This window comes from Semicossyphus pulcher, unplaced genomic scaffold (assembly GCF_022749685.1).
Source record: "Semicossyphus pulcher isolate SPU_LCO1_2020_fin unplaced genomic scaffold, fSemPul1.0.p SCAF_20, whole genome shotgun sequence".
NCBI lineage: Eukaryota > Metazoa > Chordata > Actinopteri > Labriformes > Labridae > Semicossyphus > Semicossyphus pulcher.
The window spans coordinates 10,549,565-10,577,123 of NW_027211694.1; the positions used below are offsets into that span (position 1 = coordinate 10,549,565).

The following is a 27,559-nucleotide window of genomic DNA, read 5'->3' on the forward strand; positions in this document are numbered from 1 at the left end:
TCGTCCAATACTGATTGCTCCTGGAAAGTACCGTACGTTTTGTTGACAGGATTGAGCTTGACTTAACCTCACTTCTCTCATGTTAGAGCTACAGAGAAGCGAGTGAATATTGTCTGTAATAATCCAGAGGTTTGAAGTCTCAGCTGCAGACAGCGCTCCGAGTCTCTGCCTCCTCTCCACAAAGCTGCCGAGTCTCTGTTTGTGTTTGAATCAATGAGCGACGGTTGTGAGGAAACTAAATCTGTTTGGGATGCTGAAGCTTTCCAATCCTCCGGCTTCCCCGGGCAGCTGCTCGGAAAGCTTTCACACTCACGCTAATGTGCGGACAGCGGAGGGTTAAAAACACGTCTGTATCTCCTGCATCTCTCCCTGCATATTTTAACACAGCAGCAGCAGCAGATATTTCACAGCAGCGTCTGCAGCTGCTGCTGCTGCATCGTCTGTCAAACGTGCACGCCGCCTGAATCCAGATCAGAAGTGAGGTAGTCATTACGTTCAATAAGTGTACAGAGACGTGTGCGATGGCTGTGGTGCAAGGACGAACTGTATGGCAGTGACAGCAGGACCTTGTAGACTGTCACCCTTAGGATGTGCATGTTATAGTCTGTGTGGTTAAAGTTAAACTGCTGCAGTAAGACGTGACACAGACAGAGGGCGCTACATCACTGATACTCACCGGTGATAAAGTGGACACTCCAGTGAGAGGGAGGGAGATGGGGAGAGGTAGAGGGGGAGATGGAGGGATGTAAAAGGAGAGAGAGTAAGAGGACAGAAAGACGGAGAAAAAGTGAGGGAGAGATGAAGTTCAGAAAGAAGAAGAGGAGGTAAAAGAAGACATGTAACCTCCTCTCTGCTGTCACCACGTTTCACAGCACACGGCCATCTTTCCTCCTTCTTTATCTCACTTTCTCTCTCCCTCCCTCTGACCGCTCACCCCCCCCCCCCCCCCCTCCCTCCCTCCTCCCATCATGCTTGCTTGGTTGGGTCCAGGCCATTTGCCTCCCCTCCAGCAGGGCTGCACCATTAGTGACCAGCAGGGGAGGGAGTTGCTCTCTGCGTGCAGCTGGGTACAGGTGTGCCGGTGCGCTCTGTCACTGTGAGTGTGTGTGCGCGTGCGTGTGTGTGTAGTGTGTGTGTAGCTGCTGACGGCGTCACTTTCTGCATAGTCACACACACATAAAAACACACAGCTGCTCGTGGTGGTAAAAGTCAAGTTTGATGATTCCAGTTTATTACAACTTGGATCTTATGTCTGTTGTTTTGGCCCAAGTTTAAACTTAGAGACCCAAATGAATCCACCAATGAGCAAGCACTATTAAATGAATGAATGAATGTTAGCATTAATTCTCTCTTCTCACTGCATGCATACCTCTCCTGTGTGATGAGAGATATTTCACATTTTTAGACCCCAATGTGAAATGTTAAAGTGTCCTGTTATGTCTGAATAATGTCAAAAAATCCAAACATATTCTGTTACATATCAAAGAGAACTAAAGAAAACAGAAAATATTCACATTATTTGCTCAATTTTTGCCATTTTGCCTCAAAAAAATGTTGCAGATTATTTTTCTGTCGACCAACTCATAATCTAATGCTGCTGGTGTATTAGAGTTAGCCCCGAAGCTAGCGACAGCTTCAGCCCCGGAGCAGAACAACAGTAAGTCTCCCCTGTGCTTTCTGACTGCGGTCAGGACGCTGAAGCAGGTTAATCGCTCGGCTCGTTAGTTTCCTCCATTGGTTTGTAGCAGGCGGCGTGTTGTCGCCGTCTGTTGGAATACAAGGCGCACTACTTTAAACTTGAGAGCATTCTGGGACTCTGAAGGCAGATTACTAATTTGTTCGTGACCAATTGTTTCTGCTGTGCTTTAATTTTGAATTCGATCACACTTCAAACTGTTAATATTTCAACAGGTTCCAACGATATATCAAATTTCGACTGAAAAGAGAGAGAACCAAAATCTACTGAAGCCTTCAATTCAGCTTTAGTCATGCTAACATTGTAAGGGAAACAAGGTGCCGGTTTAGCTCAAACGCACATCCCATATACAGAGGCTACAGTCCTCTTTGTGGCTGCCCTCTGCCATTTCCATGTGACTTCCACCACTCTCTCTACCCCTGTTTCTGACACTATTCGCTGTCCTCTCTCTTCAATAAAGGCATAAAAGGCAAAAAAATTAAGAAAACAAAAAAACATTCTACTGGAAACAATAGTTTCACCAATGCCAAAGAAATAATCCACCAAAGTTCTGTAAACCACATTATTAGAATGTAAAACTGAGATTAAAGAGGGCTCAGATCTGTAGGTAAAAGTATGTCGGAGTAATCCCCAGGCCTCTCAGCTCAGTCTGCAGGCAGCTGTGAACGCCAGGTTTCACACTATTTTTTCTACACGCTGCACTTTGTGACGTTGGGGAGCTGGCCAATCAGAAGAAAGCCGGTTTGTAGGGGCGGGGTTTCTTAAAGGGACAGAGCTGAGACTGAGTCGTTTCAGGCGGAGGCTGTATGAGGGCCTGCACCGAGCACCAGTGTGAGAAAAACAAGGAGTTTTTTAAATTGTAAATTATGCTAATCTACTCCACATGTATCACAGAGTAAAAATATGAAGCTTGAAATTAGCACAACACTCCCCCTTTAAAATGCCTGTAAGTCATTAATTTCAGCTCTTATCACAACTGATAGAAACTATTGATGTTACATGCACAAGACCCGGGATGTAAGAGAACAATCATCCTTTTGTCTGCCTGTTGCTTCATAGTTTACTGTAATAGAAACAAACACTCTTGCTGAGTCATACACACACACACACACACACACACACACACACACACACACACACACACACGCACACACACGCACACACACAGCTCCTGTTGTAGCCTCGATCACACTCCAGCCAGCAAAGAGTGACTCAACAGAAATCTGTTCTTCTTCCTCTATCGGCGTCTCTCTCTTTCTCTTTATGTCTGTCAGCAGCCCCCTTCTCTTTTTTCTTTCAATCTCCCCTTCCCTCCCTCTTCTCTTTCTTACCCCCCACCCCTCCCTCCCCTTCACTTGATACACACACACACACACACACACAGACGCCTCCAGCTTCACCCTCTGTGGGCACCATGCCCGCAGAGAGGCAGCATGAGCCCCAGGCAGAACCCTGCAGCCGTGCCAACGCCCGCGAAGCCTCGAAAGAAATAATAAAGGAGGGAAGGAGGCAAGGAAGGGAAAAAGAAGGGAAGGGTTAAAAGGAGAAGAGGGAGCGGAGAGGGAAGACGAGGAGGAATCGAGTGGAGAGGGGATGAAGAGATAAGAGGATGCAAGAGCAACAGAGGAGAGGATAAGAGCAGGGGGGGGAGAGACAAAGGAGATTAGAAAACAGATAGATCGATAGATAGAGAGAGAGAGAGAGAGATACGGAGGGAAGAAGAAGAAGAAAAGATAGGGAGGAGAAGTGCGAGGCAGAGGGAGGAAGAGCCGGGCAGACAGCCAGCACTCCCAGGAGGGAGAGAGAGGTCAGAGCAGTGGACACATCTCTGGAGAGACTGTGTGTGTGAGACAGCGTGTGTGTGTGTGTGTGTGTGTGTGAGACGTACTGTGTGTGTGTGTGTGTGAGAAAGACAGCAGCGAGAGATAAAGGGAGGAGGAGGAGAATACAGAGGAGGAGCAGTGGAGCGCAGAGACAGAGAGGAGGACTTATAGAAGAAACAGACTGAATGCTTGAAATGCGACCTTGGAAAAATCTGTATCTGTGTAGTTGTGTGTGTGTGTGTGTGTGTGTGTGTGTGTGTGCGCTGTTTTGCTTTTATATCGAGTGTTAAACATGTGAAGGATGAGAGCGGCATTTTATTCAAGACTACAAATCCCATGAAAGGCCCAAAACAAACAGTGTGATAGAAAAACTTTCTATTCTTTCAGTCTGTGGCCCTTAAGTCAAATGTTTCCTACTTAAAGGCAGAAATGCATCGTTTTCAGTAACCATGGTAATCTCCTAGACATCTGGGTGTTGTAGTTTTTAGCAAACTAATCTCAAGCAGTACAATTTTTTGATGGGGGTGACTTTAAAACACGTGCTTTTATGATGTCCACTAAGAGTCGGTCGTCTCTCAGTCGGAAGGTTGGGGGTTTTGCTTCTTGACTGCAACTGTCCAAATGTCCAAGTGTCCTCGTACAAGACGCCGAACCCCGTAGCCTTCGGTATATGACTGTGCGTAGATCCTGATCGGAGTTTGGCATAGCAGCCTTTGCTATCAGTGTATGAAAGGGTGAATGTTACATGCAGTGTAAAAGCGCTTTGAGTCGTCTGAAGACTAGAAAAAGGTTATATAAAGCCGCTTTCCCACTGGTCAAAACACCTGCTAACACCCTTTTTTGCTTAATGGGAAAATCAGCATTCAGACCCGGGGAACATGACTCTGCAGTAGACCCGGGTAATTCTCGCCTCGGCTCTGATCGGCATTGATGGGAACACAAAACCCGGGTCGACACGCTAATCTCCGCCCCCTTTCCAGCGCGATCCTATGACGCACAGCTACAAACTCCGTCCGTCTCCGTCCGAGCAGCGCTCGAACATCGTTCCAAATTTGTCCGTGCTGAGTTTGATAAACAAACTGAATATAGTGTAATGTTCTTTGTGCGTACTATTGTTTACTAACCCTGTTTCCGGTGCGTTTGTGACGTCAGACGGTGAGGCAGCAGAAAAGCGGCCGAAAGGAGTATACTTCACTGGCAATGGGAAAAGGGACAATCGGCATTTAATAGTGAGTCTTCCCAGGTCTGAAAAACCAGTGTCAATGCGCTAATTTTGATAGGAAAGGGTATGAGTCCATTTCCAACCTTATCTTCTACCATATTTCTGCAGTTATTTCTTATGAGTGAAGCTAGGCAGCTGGCTCACTAGCTATCTAGGAATATGACTAGTGTCTAGTTAACCGCCTCGTCTGACACCTGCCGATGGTCTTGTTAGCTTTTATAGCTCATATTGAGGCATCAGTATTATTTCAGAGTGTTTCATAACCAGCTAAAAACTCCTCACAGGAGCTTTAACTGTATGAATATGAGCAGCCCCAATCTTAATAAACGACCAAGAATTAAATTGATCAAGTTAAGTTTTAACCAGCGAGCTTCACTGTTTACATTCCTGATAACACAGAGGGCATTGTGGGTTGTATGAGGACATGTGCGTTTTCTGCGTGTGTATCGATGCTCAATCTGTGTGTGTGCGAGGGGCAGTGCAGGTCACAGGTCAGAGTGCTGTGTGTCTTTTCTGTGTGTGTGTGTGTGTCAATAACAGTATCTGGAGGCCAGAGGATTACGTGACCTTGCATGCCACATGTGCTGTCTTCCAACTCACTCAAACACAAAGCTCCGTGAAATCCTCTGACTCCTGAGGGTCTTCATGAGGCTCTCGCATTGGTCATGGAGAGCGGGGAGAGGAGGAGGAGGAGGAGGTGTGAGGGGAGGTGTACGGAAGGAAACTAGAGAGGAGAAAACATGTGCTAGGAGAGAAGAAGATAAAAGGAGAGCAGACACGATGAAGCAAAAAGAGGCAAATGCTGATAGAATCATGTCTCCTACAAAATAAAAGCATGATTTAATGATGCATTTGCTTTGCCAAATGTTATGTGTGAAACTTGAATTAGGGGAATTGTATAAATTAGAATGAGTTGCTGGTTTATCATGTTCATTGGAACCTTGTTTTGATGCAGGAAACCCTGTTTCCTGACGTCAGACGGTGACGCAGCAGAAAATAGACTGAAAGCAGGATATTCCTCTGGCAATGGGAAGAGACAATCCACATTTATAAGCGGGTCTTCCCTCGGTGGGAAAGGGGTATAAGTGGATGATTTGCCGCACAAAGAACACAGGAGTTCAAATCCTGTGATCCATGCGTTGTTGGGTTTAGGCTTCTAAAACAACAGGTTAACTCTAGGAAAAGAGTGCAGCTTTGGTCTAGGGCTGCAACAAAAGATTGTTTTGGTGATGGATGAATCTACTGATTACTTCTCCGATTAATTAATAATTAATGACAGAAATTTGTGAAAAATGCTCATCCCTTTTTTAAGAGCCCAAAGAGACGCCTCCAAGTTGCTTCTTTTGTCACATCAATGCTCCAAACCAAAGTCTGAATCTGGACTGTGAAATGTTTGACTTGTTTTTTGCTTTAAAAAAAAATCACCAAAAGGGCGTCAGTTTAGCTCAGTGGTTGAATCAGCGGCCCATGTACGGAGGCTGTATTCTTTGATGCGCGGCTCCAGGGCTCGTCTCCCACCCTCGGCCCTTTGCCGCGTCATCCCCCGTTCTCTTTTCCCCTGTTTCCAACCGTATCCAAAAGGGGTTAGGGTTAGGGTTACAATTTCTACAATTCTGAATCGATTTGAAACTTCCATTTTTTTTTTTGTCTTCAGTAAATGTTCAACATCAAGTTTGCGCACAGCAAACCACTGCTTGCATTGTTCGGCTTCTGTTGTACACACTTCCAGCGAGGAGTGCGTCAGTCCTGACTAATCAGTCGCGCTGCAGTTTCTGATAAATGAAGAGCCTTAGCCTACCAATTTTATTTAAATTAAAGTCATTTTTATTTTGTATGACTTGAAGTTGAAATGTTACAGTTGCAGTTAAAGTCATTGAAAATTGACAACAAATACTAAACATCTTGAATGTTGAGCACATTTTTAATGTCCTATAATGTCATATAATAATTTGCCACTGCAGTTTTCTTCTCACACAGCAGACTGGAGTAAATCCTGAAATAAGCACTGCTTTGTAACAAATAAGTCATTGATTGTGAATCTGGAATCAATTTTGGATCGAATCGTGAGATATTGAAAGATTCACACCCTTTCTATCCGCTGTCCTCTCTTTAAATAAAGGCATAAAAGACCCCAAAAAATCACCCAAATGAATAATCAGTTAACAAAATATTTAATTAATGAATTAATTCAATTAATTGTCTTTTAACCAATTAATCGATTAATCGATTAATCGTTGCAGATCTATTTGGTTAGGCACAACAGAAGTGTTCCATCTGGCTCTTTAAGTCATTTTTTGTCACTTGAATCAAGTTCTCAGACTTCACTAAACTTCTTACAGTTACAGTTAAACTGAGTATCGAGGGGAAGCAAATAAAAAGCATTGAAAGCAAATGAACATGAACTTTAGGCTAAAGGGTTTGAAGACAGAGGAATAGAGATGGTAATATATAGACAGAGCAGGAGGAGGAGGTGAGTTTAAGGAGATGGTTGGGTGAAGCTCGGGGCCCTGAGGGCTGCGGACATTATTTCAGCTGCTGTGTGTGTCCCCGTGTGTGTTCATATGTGTGTGTCACAGGGACAGGTGGGCATGCTCCTGTTATCCCTGCCTACATCTCTGTTTCCCTAAATCATCCACCCTCCATCTCAATCAGTCTTGTCATTGGATTGTTGAAGCTTGTGTGTGAGAGCCAGAAAGTGTACGTGTGTGTGTGTGTGTGTGTGATTTTATCGGTGCAAACTTGTTGTGTGTGTGTTTTTTGCATTTGTTTGAGTCTTTATATCTGTCAGCGTCCGGTGTCTGCGCCTGTGTTTGAGCCTGTGTATGTGTGGGCTCACGTCGCTATCCCTTGCTGTTTGTGTGTGCGTGTGCGTGTGTGTGTGTGTGCGTGCGCGCGTGTGTGCCACAAGCCCCAGTGAGATCCAGCGAGCATGACGGAGAATGACAGGTTGATTTATGGCGAGGCTATAAGTAGAATGACTACCGCTGGAGTGTGTGTGTGTGTGAGGGAGAGAAACACGGCAGAGAGGGATGGAGAGGAGAGGAAAGATGGTGGGGAGAAAGAGGGAGCGATGAGGATGAGGAGACGAGAGAGGAAGCAGGGGGAAAAAGAGGTGAATGACAGAGTTAAGGAGGATATGTGGGACAAAAGAGGAGAGAAGGAACGGAAAGGAAAGGAAGGAAAGGGGCCAGAGAAGGGCCTGATTGGGATTGTGGGAGTGGGATTAAGTTGCCTATTTGCATATGAAGAATGACAGGATGAAAGAGAGAATATGACCACTCTGCAGGCTGCAGCAGGAAAAGATGGATGGAGAGAAAAAAAGAGATAAAGCAGCGAGAAAGTTGAGTTCTCGCATGCGACGGAGCCCCCGTGAGTCGGTTTAATGACAAACAGCGACCGGCTCGGCTCACGGCGTGCCGCGTTCTGCGTGTCTCAAAAGGAAAGTAACATTATCTCCTCAATTACATTTACATTTTTAGACATTTAGCCGACGTTGTTATGCAGAACGCAGACGAACACAGAGTGCAAATGAGCTGCAATTCCCAGAACGGCGAGAACGCAGAGCGAACAATTTCCGGGAGAACGTTGAGGAGCTCTGATGAGCGTCACGAGGTCGAGAGAAGCTAGGAGATGCTATTTTGTTAAACATGCAGTCTCAGTTTATCAAGCACGTTGCTGGAGACACTGTCGTGTAAGTGTGAGGTATGAAAGTGCATTTTAATGACATATTTTAGGCCCCTATGCTAACACAATACCACATGGTAAATGCTTTTAAGGAAGGATGTGTTCCTCTTGATCTTAATGGGTCAGTGTGTTAGTTAAAACCTGACTTCATGTCCCTCCTCCAAAGTTTAACTCTGGTTGATTTGCTTTTATGTTTTTTTCCCTTGATACTCAACAATATTTACCTGCCTAATATCGTGTAGGCCCCACTTTTGCTCCCAAAACAGGCCTGACCCGCCGAGGCCGACGAGACCCGTCGCGTAAATACAGAAAAACATACAGCGGCGAATTTGTTCTTTGTTTCGTGCCCAATGCAGCAACACTGGCAAGACAGCGAGGGGAGAGAGCTTCTTCTGATCCGAGGGGAAGAAGAAATAAGGAGACAGGTTTTCGACGCGTTTGTACCATCAGACGGTGACACAGCAGAAAACAGACCGAAAGGAGTATACTTCACTGGCAATGGGAAAAGAGACAATCGGCATTTATTAGTGGGTCTTCCCGGGTCTGAAAAACCCGCGTCAATGCCCTAATTTTGGTGGGAAAGGGGTATAAGTTGCAAGGTGGGGCCTCCATGGATCGGACTTGTTCATCAAGCACATCGCACAGATGCTCGATTGGATTGAGTTCTGGGGAATTTGGAGGCTAAGTCCACACCTTGAACTTCTTGTTCCTCAAACCATTCCTGAACCATGTTCGCAGTGTGGCAGTGCGCATTATCCTGCTGAAAGAGGCCACTGCCATTAGGGAATACCGTTTCCATGAAGTGGTGGTCTGCAACAATGGATGTGTCAAAGTAACCCAAGATTTCCCAGCAGAACATTGCCTTCTTCTTTGTTGTGTGTCATACAGATGCACATGGTAACGTCTGTTCCTTCCTGCCTAACACGTAGTTAAGAAAAACATGGAGAAGGTTACAACATTAAGCCACTGTTCGCTGTGGATTTCCATTGGGCGAGGGTGTCCTCTGCTGTATCTCAGCCCAGGCTATGAGAATATACATTTATTACAGACATTCAGATTGGAAGATAAATATTGAGCTCTATGATGGCTAATGTACGATTTGACTTTTACTTTGAAAGAGTCTCCTCTAAACACGTTAAAACTCGACATTATTTCCATTAGGACATAATGGCCTCGACCAGACAGAGAGCCACCAATAAAACAAGTAGATGCCTTAGATTTGATGGGTGGGTTTACAATAGTGCTTTATTTTGAAAGGTCAGAGATAAGAGAAGAGAGACATGCATTCAATCACAGAGAAGCTTTTAATTTGAAACAGCAGACAGTCAGTGTGTTTTTTACTGGGTTAATTTAATATGGTGTGCTCATGAGATGTAAGTGTTGTCATGAGATTTGTCCGCTTTAAAGGAAAACAAGAACACACACACACACACGCGCATGCACGCGCACACACGCACCTGCCTGAACAATTGCTCCCATGACTATCTGGTAACCAAGAGGGCTTTGAAGCAGAAGTCAGTAGTAGCGTGTGTGTGTTTGCAACCAGACATTTTTTTTGTGTTTTTATCTCCCTTTTTTCTTTCTCTTTCCTGTTTTGCATAGGAAACTGCTCTCATCTCAGCCCTCAGGTAGAGAAAAAAAGTGAGAGAATGTCGAAGAAATCAGGAGAAGCAATAACGAGTGTTTTCAAGAGAGGGAGGGAAGGAGGGGGGAGGGGGGAGGAAGGAGTGTGAGAAATATGAGCGAGAGAGGTCGATAGAGATAGGAGGGAGAAAAGAGAGAAAGCCTTTGATCTCTCTCCTGGTGGGAGCTGGTCTTGGCACGCAGCCAGAAAACCCCACGGCGCGCACACACACACACACACACACACACACACGCAGAGCAGACGCACACACATTAAGGTCTCGCTGGCCTGCTCCGGGGCTTTGTTGATTATTTCTGCTGGGAGGATCAAAGACGTCGAACCCCCTCCTCCATCCTCCATCCTCCATCCATCCATCCATCCATCCTTCACCTGTCTGCCTGCTCAGCAGCCCATCAGTCCATCCATTCATCTGTCAGATAGATAGATTGATAGATAGATAGATAGATAGATAGATAGATACAGGGATTGATAACTGAATTTGGTGACCTCAGGCTTCCAGTAGTCAGGATGGCCGAGCGGTCTAAGGCGCCAGACTCAAGGACTGACTCCTTCCTGAGGTAAAGGGACTTCTGGTCTCCACATGGAGGCGTGGGTTCAAATCCCACTCCTGACACAGATTTTACCTGCAAGTTTTATGAACTTTGATTGGTACAATTGGTGTAAAAAAAGAAGTCCAGTCTAATGGTGCGTTCCATGGAACTGGATGAGACTCTTAATCTCAGGGTCGTGGGTTCGAGCCCCATGTTGGGCGCAGTGGTTTTAAAAGCACCTTTGTAAGCAAACAACAGAAAATGAATGCTGCTCATGTCCCCTCTGTAAAAAAAAAAAGTTATTTAAGAATTAGGACCCTTGCTTTATATGAACTGATCACCAAATGTTTCAGGTTCAGAGTGTCATTGTAGACTGTGAAAATGATAGGTGCAGAGTCAAACTGACATCCTATCAGCAATATTAATGTGTAAATCTGGAGAAAATGCTGCAGGTGAAGCAACTAAAGTGTTGAATTAGCTTACTGACCACTGACTGTCAGTAGTCAGGATGGCCGAGCGGTCTAAGGCGCCAGACTCAAGGACTGACTCCTTCCTGAGTTACAGGGACGTTGTTATCAGTTTGCCACTCTGTTTCTTTGTCAGATTGTGTTTTGTCAAGTAAAGGACAGTTGAATTGAATTGAAACCTCTGAGTCATGTGAGTCAGTCACTTTCTGCAGACCAGACAAAAACCCTTAAATCTGTCAGTATGGCTGAGTGGTCTAAAGCACCAGACTCAAGGACTGACTTCCTGAGTTACAGGGACTTTTGGTCTCCACACGTTGTATCAGGGTCTAAGTGCCGTCTTGTGCTTGTAGCATTTGTTGCTTTACTTTGCGATCAGTATGCTGCTGTAAAGCCTCTTTATTGGTTTGTGTTTGAGGACACATGAATGGACTTCATTACTCTAGCTTATATGTGAGGGTTGTTATGTGAAGGCCAGAGTACTCTCAAGTACCTGCTAGTCAGGATGGCCGAGCGGTCTAAGGCACCAGACTCAAGGACTGACTCCTTCCTGAGTTACAGGGACTTCTGGTCTCCGCATGGAGGCGTGGGTTCAAATCCCACTCCTGACAAGACTTTTACCTGCAGCTTTCATATCAGCATACATTATCCTGTAAGGTAATCTCTACTAGAAATCAGCTGATTGTCTGTTGCTGTGTCCTATTCATTTACCTATAACCTTCGACCAGTCATGTCTGCTCTTCTGGTATCCATTTCTCTCTCAGTGTTCATGCAGCTCAAAGGTGGAGCTGCACCTCTTCATTGGGGTTCAGGCCCCACATTGGGCAATGGTGCTTTTTGATAATATGGGAGCTGGTTGGTGATTCAAAGGTCCTACCTTCACCACTACTTCTAGGGCTGTAGAGTAAATCCATGAAATTTCTGTCCCAGTTGTCAGGATGGCCGAGCGGTCTAAGGCGCCAGACTCAAGGACTGACTTCTTCCTGAGTTTCAGGGACTTCTGGTCTCCACATGGAGGCGTGGGTTCAAATCCCACTCCTGACAAGACTTTTACCTGCAGCTTTCATATCAGCATACATTATCCTGTAAGGTAATCTCTACTAGAAATCAGCTGATTGTCTGTTGCTGTGTCCTATTCATTTACCTATAACCTTCGACCATTCATGTCTGCTCTTCTGGTATCCATTTCTCTCTCAGTGTTCATGCAGCTCAAAGGTGGAGCTACACCTCTTCATTGGGGTTCAGGCCCCACATTGGGCAATGGTGCTTTTTGATAATATGGGAGCTGGTTGATGATTCAAAGGTCGTACCTTCACCACCACTTCTAGGGCTGTAGAGTAAATCCATGAAATCTCTGACCCAGTTGTCAGGATGGTCGAGCGGTCTAAGGCGCCAGACTCAAGGACTCATTCCTTTCTGAGTTACAGGGACTTCTGGTCTCCACATGGAGGCGTTGGTTCAAATCCCACTCCTGACCGGACTTTTACAGAAGCCTCTCTATATTGCCACATGCAAAGTTACATAACAATTGTTGTGCATTCGTTGTATCAGGGTCAAAGTGCTGTCTTGTGCTTGTAGCATTTGTTACTCTACTTTGTGATCAGTATGCTCCTGTAAAGCCTCTTTTTGGTTTGTGTTTGAGGACACATGAATGGACTTCATTACTCTAGCTTATATGTGAGGGTTGTTATGTGAAGGCCAGAGTACTCTCAAGTTCCTGCTAGTCAGGATGGCTGAGCGGTCTAAGGCGCCAGACTCAAGGACTCATTCCTTCCTGAGTTACACGGACTTCTGGTCTCCACATGGAGGCGTGGGTTCAAATCCCACTCCTGACAAGACTTTTACCTGCAGCTTTCATATCAGCATACATTATCCTGTAAGGTAAATCTCTGCTAGAAATCAGCTGATTGTCTGTTGCTGTGTCCTATTCATTTACCTATAACCTTCGACCATTCATGTCTGCTCTTCTGGTATCCATTTCTCTCTCAGTGTTCATGCAGCTCAAAGGTGGAGCTGCACCTCTTCATTACTACCATCTGGAAAGGCACTTTGTGAGCATGAAACAGAAGAGAAACGACTGATATAAACTCATGAAAATGAAAGTATGTTAACGCTTCTGATATTCTTTCTAATCAGGCATTGCTGTGGAGAGACTCCCCTCGTTTGTACACGTTGCTTTTACTTTGAAGTTTCTCCAGGGTAGTTGTTTGGTAGATCAAGTCACTGGTAAGGCTTCTTATTGAGGCCCCTGCCTAATTTGCTTTCAGAGAAAACATAGTAATACGTCTCACGTACACCATACGTGCATCATGTTAACATCAGGTTATTTCTTCTAGTGCGATCTCTCTCTCTCTATTTCTCTCTCTCTGCTTATACCGTTGGTTTTTTTTCGCCTGTATGTTAATTAATGTCCCATTTGAAATGTAAATAAGCCCAACCCCCGAAACCTGTATAACAGACACCCAAAACTACCTCTGAATATGGCAAACAGCCAGGCAAGGTGAACACGGATTAGTTTATATATTTAATTTTTGTGTATTAATTATTATTTACTGTTGAGCAGACCCCTCTTCACAGTTTCCTGTATAGAATACATCTTAATGACATTTACCAAAGGCATTACAAATGTATATTTATGACCTTTATTTAGTTAAAACTCAGGTGGAAAGACAAGGCTGGCAGGAGCAGCCGCCTTAAGTTATGTTAATAGGATGGTTTGTGTAGAGCTGACTGAATTCTAAGTAATAGGTCTCAGGATGGCCAAGCAGTCTAAGGCGCCAGACTCAAGGACTGACTCCTTCCTCAGTTACAGGGACTTCTGTGGTCTCCACATGGAGGCGCGGGTTCAAATCCCACTCCTGACACATGTTTTAAAGCTGTGCTAAATAAACTGTACGTGGAACTGAAATAACTGTATGCCACTGAGTAATGTGCACGTGACACTTCTTTGACTCTGATGAGACATACACCCATTGATGCAGCCTCGCTAGCTCTGCTAGCATTAGCTACTTTTTAGCTAACTTTTTACAAACAGTAAGATTTTGTTTCTGTTTGTGTGACTTTTAAAGTCACTTAAAGCAACAATTGAAAACATTTTAGCAAGGCCAATTTATCAAGTTGTCAACTTTGTGCCACCCACTTTGATGTAGCCATATCTGTGTCTCTTGTAGCCCGGCTAGCTCAGTCGGTAGAGCATGAGACTCTTAATCTCAGGGTCGTGGGTTCGAGCCCCACGTTGGGCGCTGCAGCTTTCCAAGAAATGAGACAAAAAGTCTGTTGACCAAAGTAGGAATTTCTTGGAAACTTGAAACAATGATGATGTACTATAGGAATACCTCAACTGTAGAATGTAAAGACACTTTGTGAGCGTACAACAGATAGGAAATTGTAAGTATGTTTTATGTCTGATCTAAACAATCAAATTAAGTACTGACAAGACATTTACAAGAAGAAGAAGTTGTTGTCTAAAAAGTTAAAGAGATGTAAAAGAATTAGGACACATTAAATGGGCAAAGGTTGGAACAAGTGTGTCATTGTGCTTCACTTTGTTATCAGTTTGACACTGTGAAGCTGTTTCTTTGTCAGATTGTGTTTTGTCAGGTTAAGGACAGTTGAATTGAATTGAATACTCTGAGTCATGTGAGTCAGTCACTTTCTGCAGGATTTTTACAGAAGCCTCTCTATATTGCCACATGCAAAGTTACATAACAATTGTTGTGCATTCGTTGTATCACAGTCAAAGTGCCGTCTCTTGCTTGTAGCATTTGTTACTTTACTTTGCGATCAGTATGCTGCTGTAAAACCTCTTTTTGGTTTGTGTTTGAGGACACATGAATGGACTTCATTACTCTAGGTTATATGTGAGGGTTGTTATGTGACGGCCAGAGTACTCTCAAGTACTTGCTTGTCAGGATGGCTGAGCGGTCTAAGGCGCCAGACTCAATGAATGACTCCTTCCTGAGTTACAGGGACTTCTGGTCTCTGCATGGAGGCGTGGGTTCAAATCCCACTCCTGACAAGACTTTTACCTGCAGCTATCATCTCAGCATACATTATCCTGTAAGGTAAATCTCTGCTAGAAGTCAGCTGATTGTCTAATGCTGTGTCCTATTCATTTACCTATAACCTTCAACCATTCATGTCTGCTCTTCTACAATCCATTTCTGTCTCAGTGTGCATGCAGCTCAAAGGTGGAGCTGCACCTCTTCATTGGGCAATGGTGCTTTTTGATAATATGGGAGCTGGTTGGTGATTCTAGGGTCCTACCTTCACCACCACTTCTAGGGCTGTAGAGTAAATCCGTGAATTCTCTATCTCATCTTTTGGTTAGATGATTAAGAACATGTGAATGGACTTTGAATGCACTGTATTACTATGTTACATGAGAGGGTTGTTTTATAGAGGCTGGAGTAGATTTGTAATCTCAGTAGTCAGGATGGCCGAGCGGTCTAAGGCGCCAGACTCAAGGACTGACTCCTTCCTGAGTTTCAGGGACTTCTGGTCTCCACATGGAGGTGTGGGTTCAAATCCCACTCCTGACACATGTTTTAAAGCTGTGCTAAATAAACTGTACATGGAACTGAAATAACTCTATGCCACTGAGTAATCTGCACATGAAACTTGAGATTTACACCCATTGATGCAGCCTGGCCAGCTCGGCTAGCGTTAGCTTATAACTTTTTACAAACAGTAAGATTTTCTGTCTGTTTGTGTGACTTTTAAAGTCACTTTGAGCAACAAGTGAAAGCATTTGCAGTGAAGCCAGTTTGAAGTTGTCAACTTTGTGGCACCCACTTTGATGTAGCCACATTTGTCTCTGTTATAGCCCGGCTAGCTCAGTCGGTAGAGCATGAGACTCTTAATCTCAGGGTCGTGGGTTCGAGCCCCACGTTGGGCGCAGTGGTTTTGTAAGACATGTGCTTACATCCTGCGTACATCCTCTGTAACACGTCCCTGAAAACCCACACTGAGGTGGTACTGAACTAACTCACTTGTAAGGTACCAAGGCGATTGAACAGTCACAACTTGAATTAGGTCTAACAGAGATAAATTACCCTGAACAAACAACTTATTCAGAGGAATTAAGAAGGTTCACACTTTTTAGCTTATGAAATTGGTTTCTTTACTTTGTCATCAATGAGCCTCTGTGAAGCTGTGTCTTTATCAGATTGTCTAATTCAGGATAAATGAGCTGCTTTTATTCCTAAAGTCATATGAGAGGGTCGTTTTCTGCCTGCTTGTATCCACTGTGTTACCCTGTTTATTCAGTGTGAGTGTGAATAGTGGGGAGTTTGTGTCTCTGGATGGGGCATAGAGTGACGTCAACAGCTGCCATTAGCAAGGTCAGGGCCCTGTGTGTGTGTGTGAGTGTTTGTATAAGAGACGGTCTGGAGACACAGTAACATCTTCAGCTGTTCCTCGAGCTGTAAAAGAGACGTCATCACTCGCTCTGTCTTTTCTCTTTCATTTTCTGTCTGCCAAAATCCCCCCTAAAAACCCTGCTCATTTTCTGTTTCTCAAAAGTATCTGTGTTCCTAAAAGTCCCCGCTTCCCTTTTCTCCCTCCTGCGTGCGCAGTAATCACACCGGTCAGTAGCACGCTGAATCAGCTGCTTATGAATTCTCTCTCTCTCTCTGTCTCTCTCTTTGAGCCGCGGAGCCTGAAGGTCTAACCTCCTGTTGAACTCCCATAGCTTTGTGTGTTCGTTTGTGTGCGTCTGTGTGTGTGTGTCAGGGCTGTGAACCCTCACCTCTGACCCCCCCGGTGCATACCTGTCTGAATTTACAGCTCAACTCCCACCTCATCCTGCGCTCGCTATATGTGTATCTCTATATTTCTCTCTCTCTCTCTTTTTCTCTTTGCTTTTCTTTCTCTCTCTCTGAGGCCCCAGTGCCTAAGGCCGGATGTAAGGGTCATTAAAGCAGCTCTGTGTGTGTGTGTGTGTGTGTGTGTGTGTGTGTGTGTGTGTGTGTGTGTCTGTGTGTGCACATACTGAAAAACGAGGGCACTAGCCATTCCCTGTCTAAAAGCTAAAAAGGAAATACCAAATTACCGAGGGCCTCTCCCTCTCGCTCTCTCTCTCTCTCTCTTTCTCTCTCTCTCTCTCTCTCTCATTAATGTTTCATATGATTTTTTTAGCAGTTTTGTCTTTAAAAAAAATCATCTTACACTGGAAATTCAAACTGTTACATATTACATTTCCGTCGTTCTGTATTCTGTCTGTTCTGTTATTTTTTATCTCTGCGGGTTTCAAAGTAAGAGCGCATAAGACACATCGAGAGTGTCAACCCTCTTCCACACATATACATAAGTGCAGTGTATTGCAATAACTAAGAGCATCAGTACTACATTAAAGCTGTATTATAGATATTTAATATCATACAGGGACGTTTGCTGTGTTAACACATGCTGATATATGACTCAAAAAGGACACTAGAAGGTTCCTGGTTCAAATCTCGGTTTGGACATAGTGGGCTTTTCTGTGTGGAATTTGCATGTTCGCCCCGTGCATGCGTGGGTTCCCTCCGGGTACTCCGGCTTCCTCCCACAGTCCAAAGACACGCTCGTTAGGTTCATTAGCAGCTTCAAAATGACCCGTAGGTGTGAGTAAGAGCGTGAGCGGTCTACATTGCGGTTCCACCACAGCGCCATTACTCCACTGTTGCTATTTCAAATTGCACCAATTGAACAAAAACCTGAAATACTTCAGATGCCGGCTAAGAGACGGAATGACCTTCTTAAAGATATTCCCTAATTTAATCCTCATAGATGTTCACTTGAGTTCTGGTGATTTTTTATCCATCTTAATGGTACATCTTTCTGCTCTTTTTCTTCCATATGTTTTCAGTCCCGTTGAGATCGGGTCACCTTGACGGCTACCGAAAATAGAATTGTTGTCAGCGTCTCTTTGCTGCAGTTGTGAATGTTACAGTTTCTTGTTCCCACAAGAGTTATGATGAAAGCTTGTCAGATCCTCTGCTGGAAAATTCTCACAGTCTTACATTGAAACTGTAGTTTATAGCCGGTGGTTGTTTTCATATGTTGGAACAAGCAGACATGTGACTGTGCTGCTTTTATCAAAATTGTGTTGTAATAATCAGACAATAAGACAATGTTTTAGCTATAAATAACCAATATAAACAGCAGACGTCACGAAATTTAGATTTCAGTGATCAGAGAAATAAATGAAAGCGGGAAAAGTGTTTAAAAAAGGATTGAAGGCAACAGAGGCAGAGAGAAAGAAGCAAGGAAGAGACAGCAAGCAAGTAGAGGAGAAGTAAAGCTGTGTGTGTGTGTGTGTGTGCATGTGTGTGTGTGTGTGTGCTGGAGGTGTGCCAGGGAGCCTGCCAGCCAGCAAGGCTGAGCTGGAGGGCCCCTGCTGGGGGTGGAGGGTTCAGGCGAGCCCCCTGCCTCCACCGGCCTACTGGAGCATGCTGGGTAAGAGTGAGGGAGCGGAGGGAGGGAGAGGGGGAGGGGTGGTTGTGAGACCCCAGAGAGAAAAAAAGAAGAAGAAGCAATAGAGGTAAAGAGGTGGAGACGGCCTGACAGACAGACAGCCATGGGGCGAGGAGGAGGAGGAGGAGGAGGAGGAGGAGGTGATGTTGAAGCAGAGGTGGAGGAGGTAAACCCAGAGCAGGAATGTGAGAGGAATGCAGGGAATGGAGAGTTTTCCTCTGGCTGGAGAGAGAAAAGGAGAGAAAGAGGGAGAGAGGTGGTGGTGGAGGAGGAGTTGGGAGGTTAGGGGATCCTGGAGACCTGAGGCACGGCAAAACACTCCTCTAATATATTCCCTCCCTCACTTACTCCTTCACTTTTACTCCACCTCTGTAGACACTCTGCTGATCTCCAGATGTGTTGAGGGACTTTTTCAACAAGCACTCCGATCTGTTTATACAACTGATCAAGATGTGTCTGTAAAGATTGCTACAATAAGGACAACAATGATGAGTATGAAGTAAGTGATAAAGCACAAGGAACTGTAAAACACCGGATCTGACCAGTCGATTGATAAGTGGGCAGCAGGACAGTAGAGATAATATCTGTCATGAAAGTCGACAAGACAGACAGCTCTTTATTATATTCTGAAAAACCATTTTACTTTTACAAAATTATACGGTTAGATATAATCTTAAACAACAGTGTTGAACTAGAAGGGTATAAAGTTGTGTCATCTGCATACAATCGGATGAAGGATTAGATGAGACGGGGGAGCCAATCCCAGCCATCATTGGGGGAGAGGCGGGGTACACCCTGGACTGATCGGCAGCCAATCACAGGGCTGACACACAGAGACCGACTACCTTTTACAATCACACCTTGGACAATTTTAGAGTCAACAATGAACCCAACGAGCATGTTGGACTGTGGGAGGAAGCCGGAGCACCCGGAGGGAACCAACGCATGCACGGGGAGAACATGTAAACAGGCCCACTTCATCCGAACAGAGATTGGAACTAGTAACCGTCTAGCTGTGAGGCTTCGGCGCTAACCACTGCGCCACCGTGCTGCCAACTCAAAGACATCCAACAGTCAGTTGAGTTTTCAACCCATCGAACTAAAGAATAAACGAACTGCTCTAAAAACGCCACAAATTTCCGGCTCTTTCCCCAGTCCGGTTGCATGGTTAAATGTACTGACACATACAGTTTGAGAGATGTGCACTCTTAGGACCTATTTTTACAGTTGTAAATACTACAAGCTGATGATATTTGTCCGTGAGACACAATCAAGTTCCCATAACCTTGGGGTTGTAATCAATCTTTAAGGTTGTTGTAGCCTGTTAATTTTTTGGTATTCTCCCCTGTTTTTGTTCCTTTATTTCTGTATTTCCTCTCTTCTTTCCCTCTTGTTCTTTTCTGTTCACGTATTGGCATGACTGTAGAGCAGCATTGCCAAAGCCTCTGAACACAGCAGGATATTTCTGTTCCCTCCTCTACCTCGCTCTCTTGGGAATTGGTGAGACATTCTCTTATTTGTCCGTTTTTATCTGCGTATGTAGCCGCTCGTGTGTAATATGCGGGGTTTTCAATGTGTGTGCATTGCCTGTACAGCATTAGCAAAAACAAAAGGCCTGTCCCTTCAACTACGCGTCTCCAATCACTGAAGACAATCATTTTAGGAGAAAAAAGGGAGGAGGGTGCAGGGATGGAGGGTAGGAAAGGAGGTGGAATGGAAGGACATGAAGCTGAAATGAGCAGGAAGATGATATACGCAGGAGGAGAAAGGGAAGAAGCGATAGTAATGAGAGACGATAAGAAAGGGGGGAGGTGGCAAAGAGGTGAGAGGAGGTGTCAAGTGTCACATTTACACATGTATGGCAGAAGAGAGAGGGGAGGAGGCGAGTGAGGGAGGGGAGGTCACAGAGGTAGACTCCCGCTGTATGCGGTGACAGGACGGTGTTACCACAGAAATCAATAGGCCTGTCTGCACGATGGCCATGTGTGTGTGTGTGTGTTTGTGTGTGTGTGTGGCCAGTGACTCACAGCTTTAATTGAAGTCTTGTGTCAGCGTCATAGTAACACAGACCACGGGATGTTCAGTGGATGTACCAACATTAACTTTCACCTCTCTAACACAGAGCTCCCTGTTCTCTGTTCATGTCCTTCTCCTCTTGTTTGTTTTCATACCCTTCCTTAGCTCAGGGTATGAAGAAGGAAGCAATAAGAAATCACAGCCCAACAAGAAAGTTGTGTAGTTGAAAAACAGCCAGTTCACCTTTCCTTCTTCTTCTTCCTCTGAAGTCGCACTTCCACCAAAATAGCCACTAAAGAATTAGTCACAGGAACTACTTTTTAAGGAACTACAATATTCCTTCAATTTCCATTGTTGTCCATGTTTCACCGCAGTTTGCAAAAGTTTGCAAAGTATTCCAACCCAAGATGCAGGACTTTTTTGGGGGGGTAAGATAATGTCTCAGGAACTGAATTTAGACCCTGGTCTCTGCGATGGAAACTTCCTCTAAAGGTTCCCAGTCCCAGGGGAAACTTCAAGCATTGGAAACACATCTTAACACCCCAATGTAATTCCTGTTATTCTGCACATTAACATCTCATGTGTTTGAGTTCCTCTTTAAATTTCAGCTTGACCCAATCATAGCTACACTTCATCCCCCATATGCGTCTGTATAAATACACAACTCTTGAAGTTGTGCTCTGATTAAACTACACAGAGTTTAGTTACCACACTGAGACAACACAAACTTTGGTTTGAAGCTTAATCCAAAAGGCAGCTGGACTTCTTCAGTTCTAAACTGACTGGTGGACGGAGCTAGAAATATAAGCCTCTGTAGGTCATTAGTATGCTAATAGATGTGTAATCAAGGGAGAGTCGTTAACCTGGGCGGTTGTCGTTGTTGGGTCGACCCCCAACAGTCAGTTTAGAACTGAAGAAGCCTTTCGGATGAGAGGTGAAACGTCTTCAAGAACTTCAACCAAGTCCAGTTGCCTTTTGGATTAAGCTTCGAAATACAATGACCTGGGTGACTGCGGACCTTCACAGACAAGAACTTTGGTTGGTCGTCTTGAGCTGGCTTTGCTTCTCCAACACACTCCTGGCTGTTAAGACAACATCTAGGAAGATAAAAAAACTTAGTGGTCGCCTTTCAGTCGCCCATCTGGCTAAGGCATCTCCACTGGAAAACTCATCTTCACTGTGAATAAAGTCAATTAATGTGATTAACAAGACAAATCTCCTATCAAGTAAGACACAAGGTGAAATACCTGGATGTAAGTCCAGTTATGTTAGTATGTGTATAGCCCAACTGCGACCCTGACAGTGATACATCCTTCTGGTGTGGCAGTGTTGCCATAAAAGTGTGAAATCTGAGGCTAAACCAACAATCAAAACGTATGCTTTGGGTATTAACCTGAACCCAATGCGTCATGTATAAATTCCAGAATCATCTATATACCTTTTCTGATTGGCCAAACTTGAAGAAGGGTTTCCCCCTTTCTTGGCTACCATCTTTCAGAGTGGTCAGCCTTGGTGAATCGTCCAAATAGGTTTAAGGGCACACAATTTTGGCAAGTTCAGATCCTGCTTTCTCACCTTGACAACCCTTGATGACCCTTCATTTGTAGCTCTAAGCATTCACCGGATCATCTACTGGCTCCATCCAAAGAACAATAAGTCACTTTTTTTTGTATCAGCACCACCTCTAAGGGACTGTGAGCATTAGGCAAATTAGACTTATGATGGATTGGTGAGCGACAGCTTTGTTTGAGACACAGTGTGACGGTCTTTGTAACTTACTGTGTGAGTCGACATGCTTGTGTCTCCAAATTAGCCATTGTCTGCTGTGTTCTTTTCTTGGTTCTGGACTTGCTTGCACTCTTTTAACCGTAATCTTTGGTGAAAAGCTACCAAATGTTAAACCCCTAACCCCCCACAAGCAATTCCAATTCATAGTCTTGGAAGTCAAAGTTGCACCAACCAGTACTTGCTTACTCTTTGAATGACTGTTCTATTCTTGTGTTTGACCAATTGGTAAAGTCCCCATCCAAATAGTTCCTGGACTGTTTTAGCTGGAACTTTTTATGGTAGAGGAATGAACACCCAAGAACCAGTACTGGAATTAGTTCCCAGCAATCATAATGAAGGTAGAGTCCATTGAAAAGTTCTTGGGATGGATGGGGCAATAGCTTGCTTGGCGTTTGGGCCTTGGTTCAGTTCTACCTCCTCTGATTGACCAACCCACTTCCTGACTCTTGTCTTTCTCTCCCCTCTGACTGTAACAACTGTAAACGTGCCCTTTGACAAAGTTAAACCAGCTTTGTCTCACCTGCTCTCTCTCTCTCCCGACTCTGCTTTTGGATCTGTATTCAGTTGTTACGACTCGCCTGTTCCAGCCGAGCTCCTCTCGCCTCGCCTTTTCCTCGCTTGTCGATCTTGCATTTTCAGCAGTTATGGAATGAAATATTGATAGATTTCCTTCGGGGGAGACACTTCCGTATTGATGTAAGCGTACGCCAAGGACACAAAACATGAAACATGAAATACACACAAGGACACGGAGAAGGGAAGACAGAGGCAGAGGAGTTTTGCTGCTTGAAGATGGAGTCTGGAGATGCTCGCGGTCACGTGTAATGTGTGTGTGTGTGTGTGTGTGAGGCTGATCAAACTGGTCTATTTGTCAGGAAAGCTCTGGAGAGACGGAGAAAAAGGAAGGACAGAAGGGAAAGAGTTTTGATTTAACATTTATTCTTAGCATACGGCGTTCATATAACATTCATGCCCTAGTGAAAATACCAAAACATAAATTGGAATAAGAAAGAAAAAGAAGAAGCGTCTCTTTTTCTCCCTGTTTCTCACTTCTCCATTCCTCTTTGGCTTCTTCCCTCCCTCATCGCCCTTCCTGCCATCCATCTCTCAACCTCTGTCTCGCTCTGACTCCCCCTTTTTTTCTCCCTTCTTGTCACACACACACACACACACACACCAAGGCCTGCTGACACTTAAACTAAGTGCACTCACACACACCCTATTCCCTTACTCCCTCCTCTTACCACCCACACAGAAATGAGGACACATACAGGCTACAAAACACACACATACACACACTTTTACACACACACACAGGATCCCCCCCACACACAGAGTACTTTCAGCACTTTCTTCTTAACCATACTCAGCAAGATCAGATGTCAACCCGACTGACACAACACACACAGAGGCCGTATTTTTCTTTTCACCACGCTCTGTTTCCTCCTCCCTCTTATAGAATATATGCATTTTTAAAAAGCCTCCTTCACACCGAACGGAGTGGAAATGCTGCGCGGAGGGTTAACCTCTACACACACGAGTCATGAGAGGAAAGAGATGAATAGGCGGAGATATTTCAGGGAGTCGGAGAGACGAAGATTTGGCAAAGGGAGGGCGAGAAAGAGAAAGTTAGAAAGGAAGAGCAAGGACAAAAACAGACCAGCCAAAGATACATTTGGCTACACGTGTTAGCAAAGAGCTTCTATTAGAGCGTGCATGCAAGGAACAAATGGCTCTGTATTCAACACACACACACACACACACACACACACACACACACACAGTCAAACATGAATAAATGATTTTCATGCACTGACAAAGCCAAGACGCTCACACACACGCACCGTGGCAGCAAGCACAGTACACAGCACATATGCACGTACAATTAAATTACATGCACATTTTCATGCAGGCAACATCCAATGACACGGACACGCACGCACAAACACAAACTTCTCCTCTGCCTTACTGACATTGGAGATATCGCGACATTACATGCACGCTTGCCACATGTGTGGAATTCGCTGCATAGAAAGCGTATGTAAAACGGTCAGCCTACATGTATGCTAATGCTAGTGTTTGTAACCTTTTACACACAAAGCCACAAGAGTTAGCCTTTAGCAAGCGTGCCATGTTGACATGTTTCATGGGACCTAGTTTGCAAACACACAAAAAATGCAGAAATTTGATAAACTCTTGACATGAATTACATTAAACTGGATTTTTTTTTTGTGTCATACATGTCTAAAAAAAATTAACCCCTACCAAAAAACACTGAAAAACAGCACAAGCAAACATCCACAACAGTTTACAGATTGACTTTGACCCACCGTACTTGCCGTAGTTTTATCACACACCCTGTGCAATAAGAGCTTATTAGCACCTTGTTCGTTGCACTCACTTGAATTAAATTGCTATAAAATCCGGCTAAATGTAAAGAGTTGCGTTTTTGCAACCTGTCTGACCAATTGACCACCCTTGTTTCAGCCCTGTCTCACCCCAGATCAGCATTTATTCTTAAAATATGAGTTACCCTTTAAGATAATATATGTCTTCCTTTCAGTTTTACTCCGCACATTCCTCGCCCCTTCATATTTCATACTCTGTTTTGTTGTAGCAGTAGCAGCATAAGTGCCTTGCTCAGGGGCACGGTGACAGGAGCTGGCGAGGGAACGAAGAGTGGTTTTCATTCATTCGTCGGCAGCCTTCCAGTGAAACCCACACAACTTTCACCTTTAGGCAACCACCGCCCCTGATATATATTTAAGTGCAGGCTGCCTTCAGCATCACACACACACACACACACAGGGCAGCACGGCCACACACCATGTGTACGAGCCAGATTTGGCTCCGTCCTCATGTCTGCCATACGGTTGATTCCTCCCCGCTGTGCACACCCTGCAGGCCAAACACACAGCACTCTGTGTGTGTGTGTGTGTGTGTGTGTGTGTGTGTGTGTGTGAGAAAAGTAGGGGAGAGAAAGAGAGAGGCTGTGGAAAAGAAGGAGAAGCTGTTGAAATATTACATTGTTTGCACTCTCACTAGTGTGCATGGACATATTGGAAAGGACATGTGCTATGTACTTTGGGTGCTACAAATGTATTTTCTCTCTTGGCATGTGATTTGATGGCTCATAGATAGATAGATCTAAGGAGTTGTTTAAGAAGAGACAAGTAACCATGTATGACTTAAGTCTTTTCAGACATTGAGTTTGGTTGGTGAAGAACCCAACTGTCTTAACCCAATTTCACACTGCCAGTTCAAGACGGGATTATTACGTCTCTGTTACGTTTCGTCTTCTTTGTAAAAAAAAGAAAACAGGTGGAATGGTGGGGCGAAGTCGTTCAGCCTTTAGGCCAGCATCGGACGTAGTAACAGAGGCGTAACAGATACCCCTTTCCCACCAGGTTTTTCAGACCAGCTACTAAATGCCGATTGTCTCTTTTCCCATTGCCAGTGAATTATACTCCTTTCGGCCTCTTTTCTCACCGTCTAACTTCACAAATGCGCCGGAAACCTGTCGCCTTATTTCTTCTTCCCCTTCAGATCAGAAGAAGCTCTCTCACCTCGCTGTCTTGCCAGTGTTGCCGAGGCGATAATTACCCGGGTCAACTACAGAGTCATTTGACCCGGGTCTGAATGCCGATTGTAGCCTTTCCCACGAAGCAAAAAAAGTTGGGTGTTAGCGGGTTTTTTTGACCACTAGGAAAGGGGCAGGAGGTGAAAGGGTGTACGTTTTGCTTCCGCAACGCCGACACACTGGGGCGGCTTTATGCCGGCGTTGCTTGGTCTAATGTAAAAAGACAAAGGCGGCATGACGGCGGAGCTTCGTGACGCCGCTGTGGCGCAACCGCAGTGTAAAAAGGGCTGTAGTAATCGCTCATTAGCATCACATGACATGGGAATTGTTTTTGTCTGTATTTATGTTAGCATGAAATACTGATTTGATTGATGGACCCAGCATTGTATTGCAGGACTTCTGTTGCCCTGATTGCCTTTCAAAAGCAGCTACTAAATATGTTACATGTGTCTGTCTCACATGTTGGCTGTGATGCAAATGTTGTAGTACTGCAGGGAAAGAGGAGGGAGTGTGTTTCAAAGAGAGACATAATCTCTTGGATTTACCTGCCTCAGTGTGGATATGACCTGTGTGAACACCTTGGTAAAGAGCCATGAACAGCTGTACATGATGTATTTCGCTCACACACTTCGATTTATAGCAGAATAGAAGAATGACAAAGGGGAATGTTGCTGTTTAATGTGTATACGGAGCGCTGTGGAGGCATAAGACAGCAAGATATTAGAGAAGATACAGATAGCAAAAGAGTTGAAAAGATTCTAACATACACAAATTTATAGAGAGGGAGAAGAAAAGAGAAAGAATGACAGAAAAAGAGGAAGAAAGAGTGAGGGTGGATAGACAGCAGTCTCTGTGAACCTGCAGAGACAAGCTCAGTCAGGCTGCTTTGTGAGAGAGAGGGAGAGAAAGCGAGGATGTTTTGACAGCTCCGAGCCATCACAGCAGCAGAAGGCAAGCTGTGTGTGTGTGTGCGTCTCTGTGGGTGCAGGTGTTTGTGTGTCTGTGCACGCACTGTATTTGTGTGAGTTGGTGTGTCTGCATGCACACAAAAGACTAAAGGCAGAGACAGACAGTGACGTTTCTTCTGATTTTAGAGACAAAGAGGGAAAAAAGGCGTCTAGCACTGAGGCTGGATGAAGGACAAGTGTAAGAACATGTGAGACTGTATCTGTGTGTGGTGTATAAAGGTAGGTTTACATATTGATATGTGTCAGGGCGCCTTGCACCACGTCCCAGCATGCATCATTCTCGTCACGACAAGTTAAACCTCCCTGTGATGAGCAAATAATGTGTCCAGACTTTAATGGTATTTTCGCTCTCATCACTGTAAAGACAGAACTCGCTCACACAGTCTTCATCAGCCCCGCCCTGCTTCACCTTCACGCAGCTCCCTGCAGTCGCACGGGGAGCTGCCCTGAACAAACACGCCGTCTTCTGCAGCTGCCGCTGAGCAGCTCAGGAGCAGTTGGAGGTGATGTGTCTTTGCTCAAGGGCACCTTGGCTCGTCTATGTGTTTTTTTTTTTACCTTTTATATGAACGAGGGGGGACTCATTCACCTCACCTGCACTTTCCTAGCCTGTCTGGGGATGTGCACCATTGACCCTCCATCACAAACCTGCTACTTTTTGGCTAATGCCTTCAGGCTACTCTTGCTA

The 27,559-nt window shown here is 44.7% G+C and overlaps 9 non-coding genes across 9 annotated transcripts; all 9 read left to right on the forward strand.

Annotated features, from left to right (window-relative positions):
- Positions 1–10,571: 10,571 nt before the first annotated feature.
- Positions 10,572–10,683, forward strand: trnal-caa (transfer RNA leucine (anticodon CAA)). Its single transcript has 2 exons — positions 10,572–10,609; positions 10,638–10,683. It is a non-coding gene; the product is annotated as a tRNA-Leu (tRNA).
- An 880-nt stretch (positions 10,684–11,563) lies between these two features.
- trnal-caa (transfer RNA leucine (anticodon CAA)) lies at positions 11,564–11,675 on the forward strand. Its single transcript has 2 exons — positions 11,564–11,601; positions 11,630–11,675. It is a non-coding gene; the product is annotated as a tRNA-Leu (tRNA).
- Positions 11,676–11,996: 321 nt separating this feature from the next.
- On the forward strand, positions 11,997–12,108 carry trnal-caa (transfer RNA leucine (anticodon CAA)). Its single transcript has 2 exons — positions 11,997–12,034; positions 12,063–12,108. It is a non-coding gene; the product is annotated as a tRNA-Leu (tRNA).
- Positions 12,109–12,429: 321 nt separating this feature from the next.
- On the forward strand, positions 12,430–12,541 carry trnal-caa (transfer RNA leucine (anticodon CAA)). Its single transcript has 2 exons — positions 12,430–12,467; positions 12,496–12,541. It is a non-coding gene; the product is annotated as a tRNA-Leu (tRNA).
- Positions 12,542–12,787: 246 nt separating this feature from the next.
- trnal-caa (transfer RNA leucine (anticodon CAA)) lies at positions 12,788–12,899 on the forward strand. Its single transcript has 2 exons — positions 12,788–12,825; positions 12,854–12,899. It is a non-coding gene; the product is annotated as a tRNA-Leu (tRNA).
- A 1,334-nt stretch (positions 12,900–14,233) lies between these two features.
- Positions 14,234–14,306, forward strand: trnak-cuu (transfer RNA lysine (anticodon CUU)). The gene has a single exon. It is a non-coding gene; the product is annotated as a tRNA-Lys (tRNA).
- A 664-nt stretch (positions 14,307–14,970) lies between these two features.
- trnal-caa (transfer RNA leucine (anticodon CAA)) lies at positions 14,971–15,082 on the forward strand. The gene is made up of 2 exons: positions 14,971–15,008; positions 15,037–15,082. It is a non-coding gene; the product is annotated as a tRNA-Leu (tRNA).
- Positions 15,083–15,493: 411 nt separating this feature from the next.
- On the forward strand, positions 15,494–15,605 carry trnal-caa (transfer RNA leucine (anticodon CAA)). The gene is made up of 2 exons: positions 15,494–15,531; positions 15,560–15,605. It is a non-coding gene; the product is annotated as a tRNA-Leu (tRNA).
- Positions 15,606–15,888: 283 nt separating this feature from the next.
- trnak-cuu (transfer RNA lysine (anticodon CUU)) lies at positions 15,889–15,961 on the forward strand. Its single transcript has one exon. It is a non-coding gene; the product is annotated as a tRNA-Lys (tRNA).
- The last annotated feature ends 11,598 nt before the right edge of the window (positions 15,962–27,559 follow it).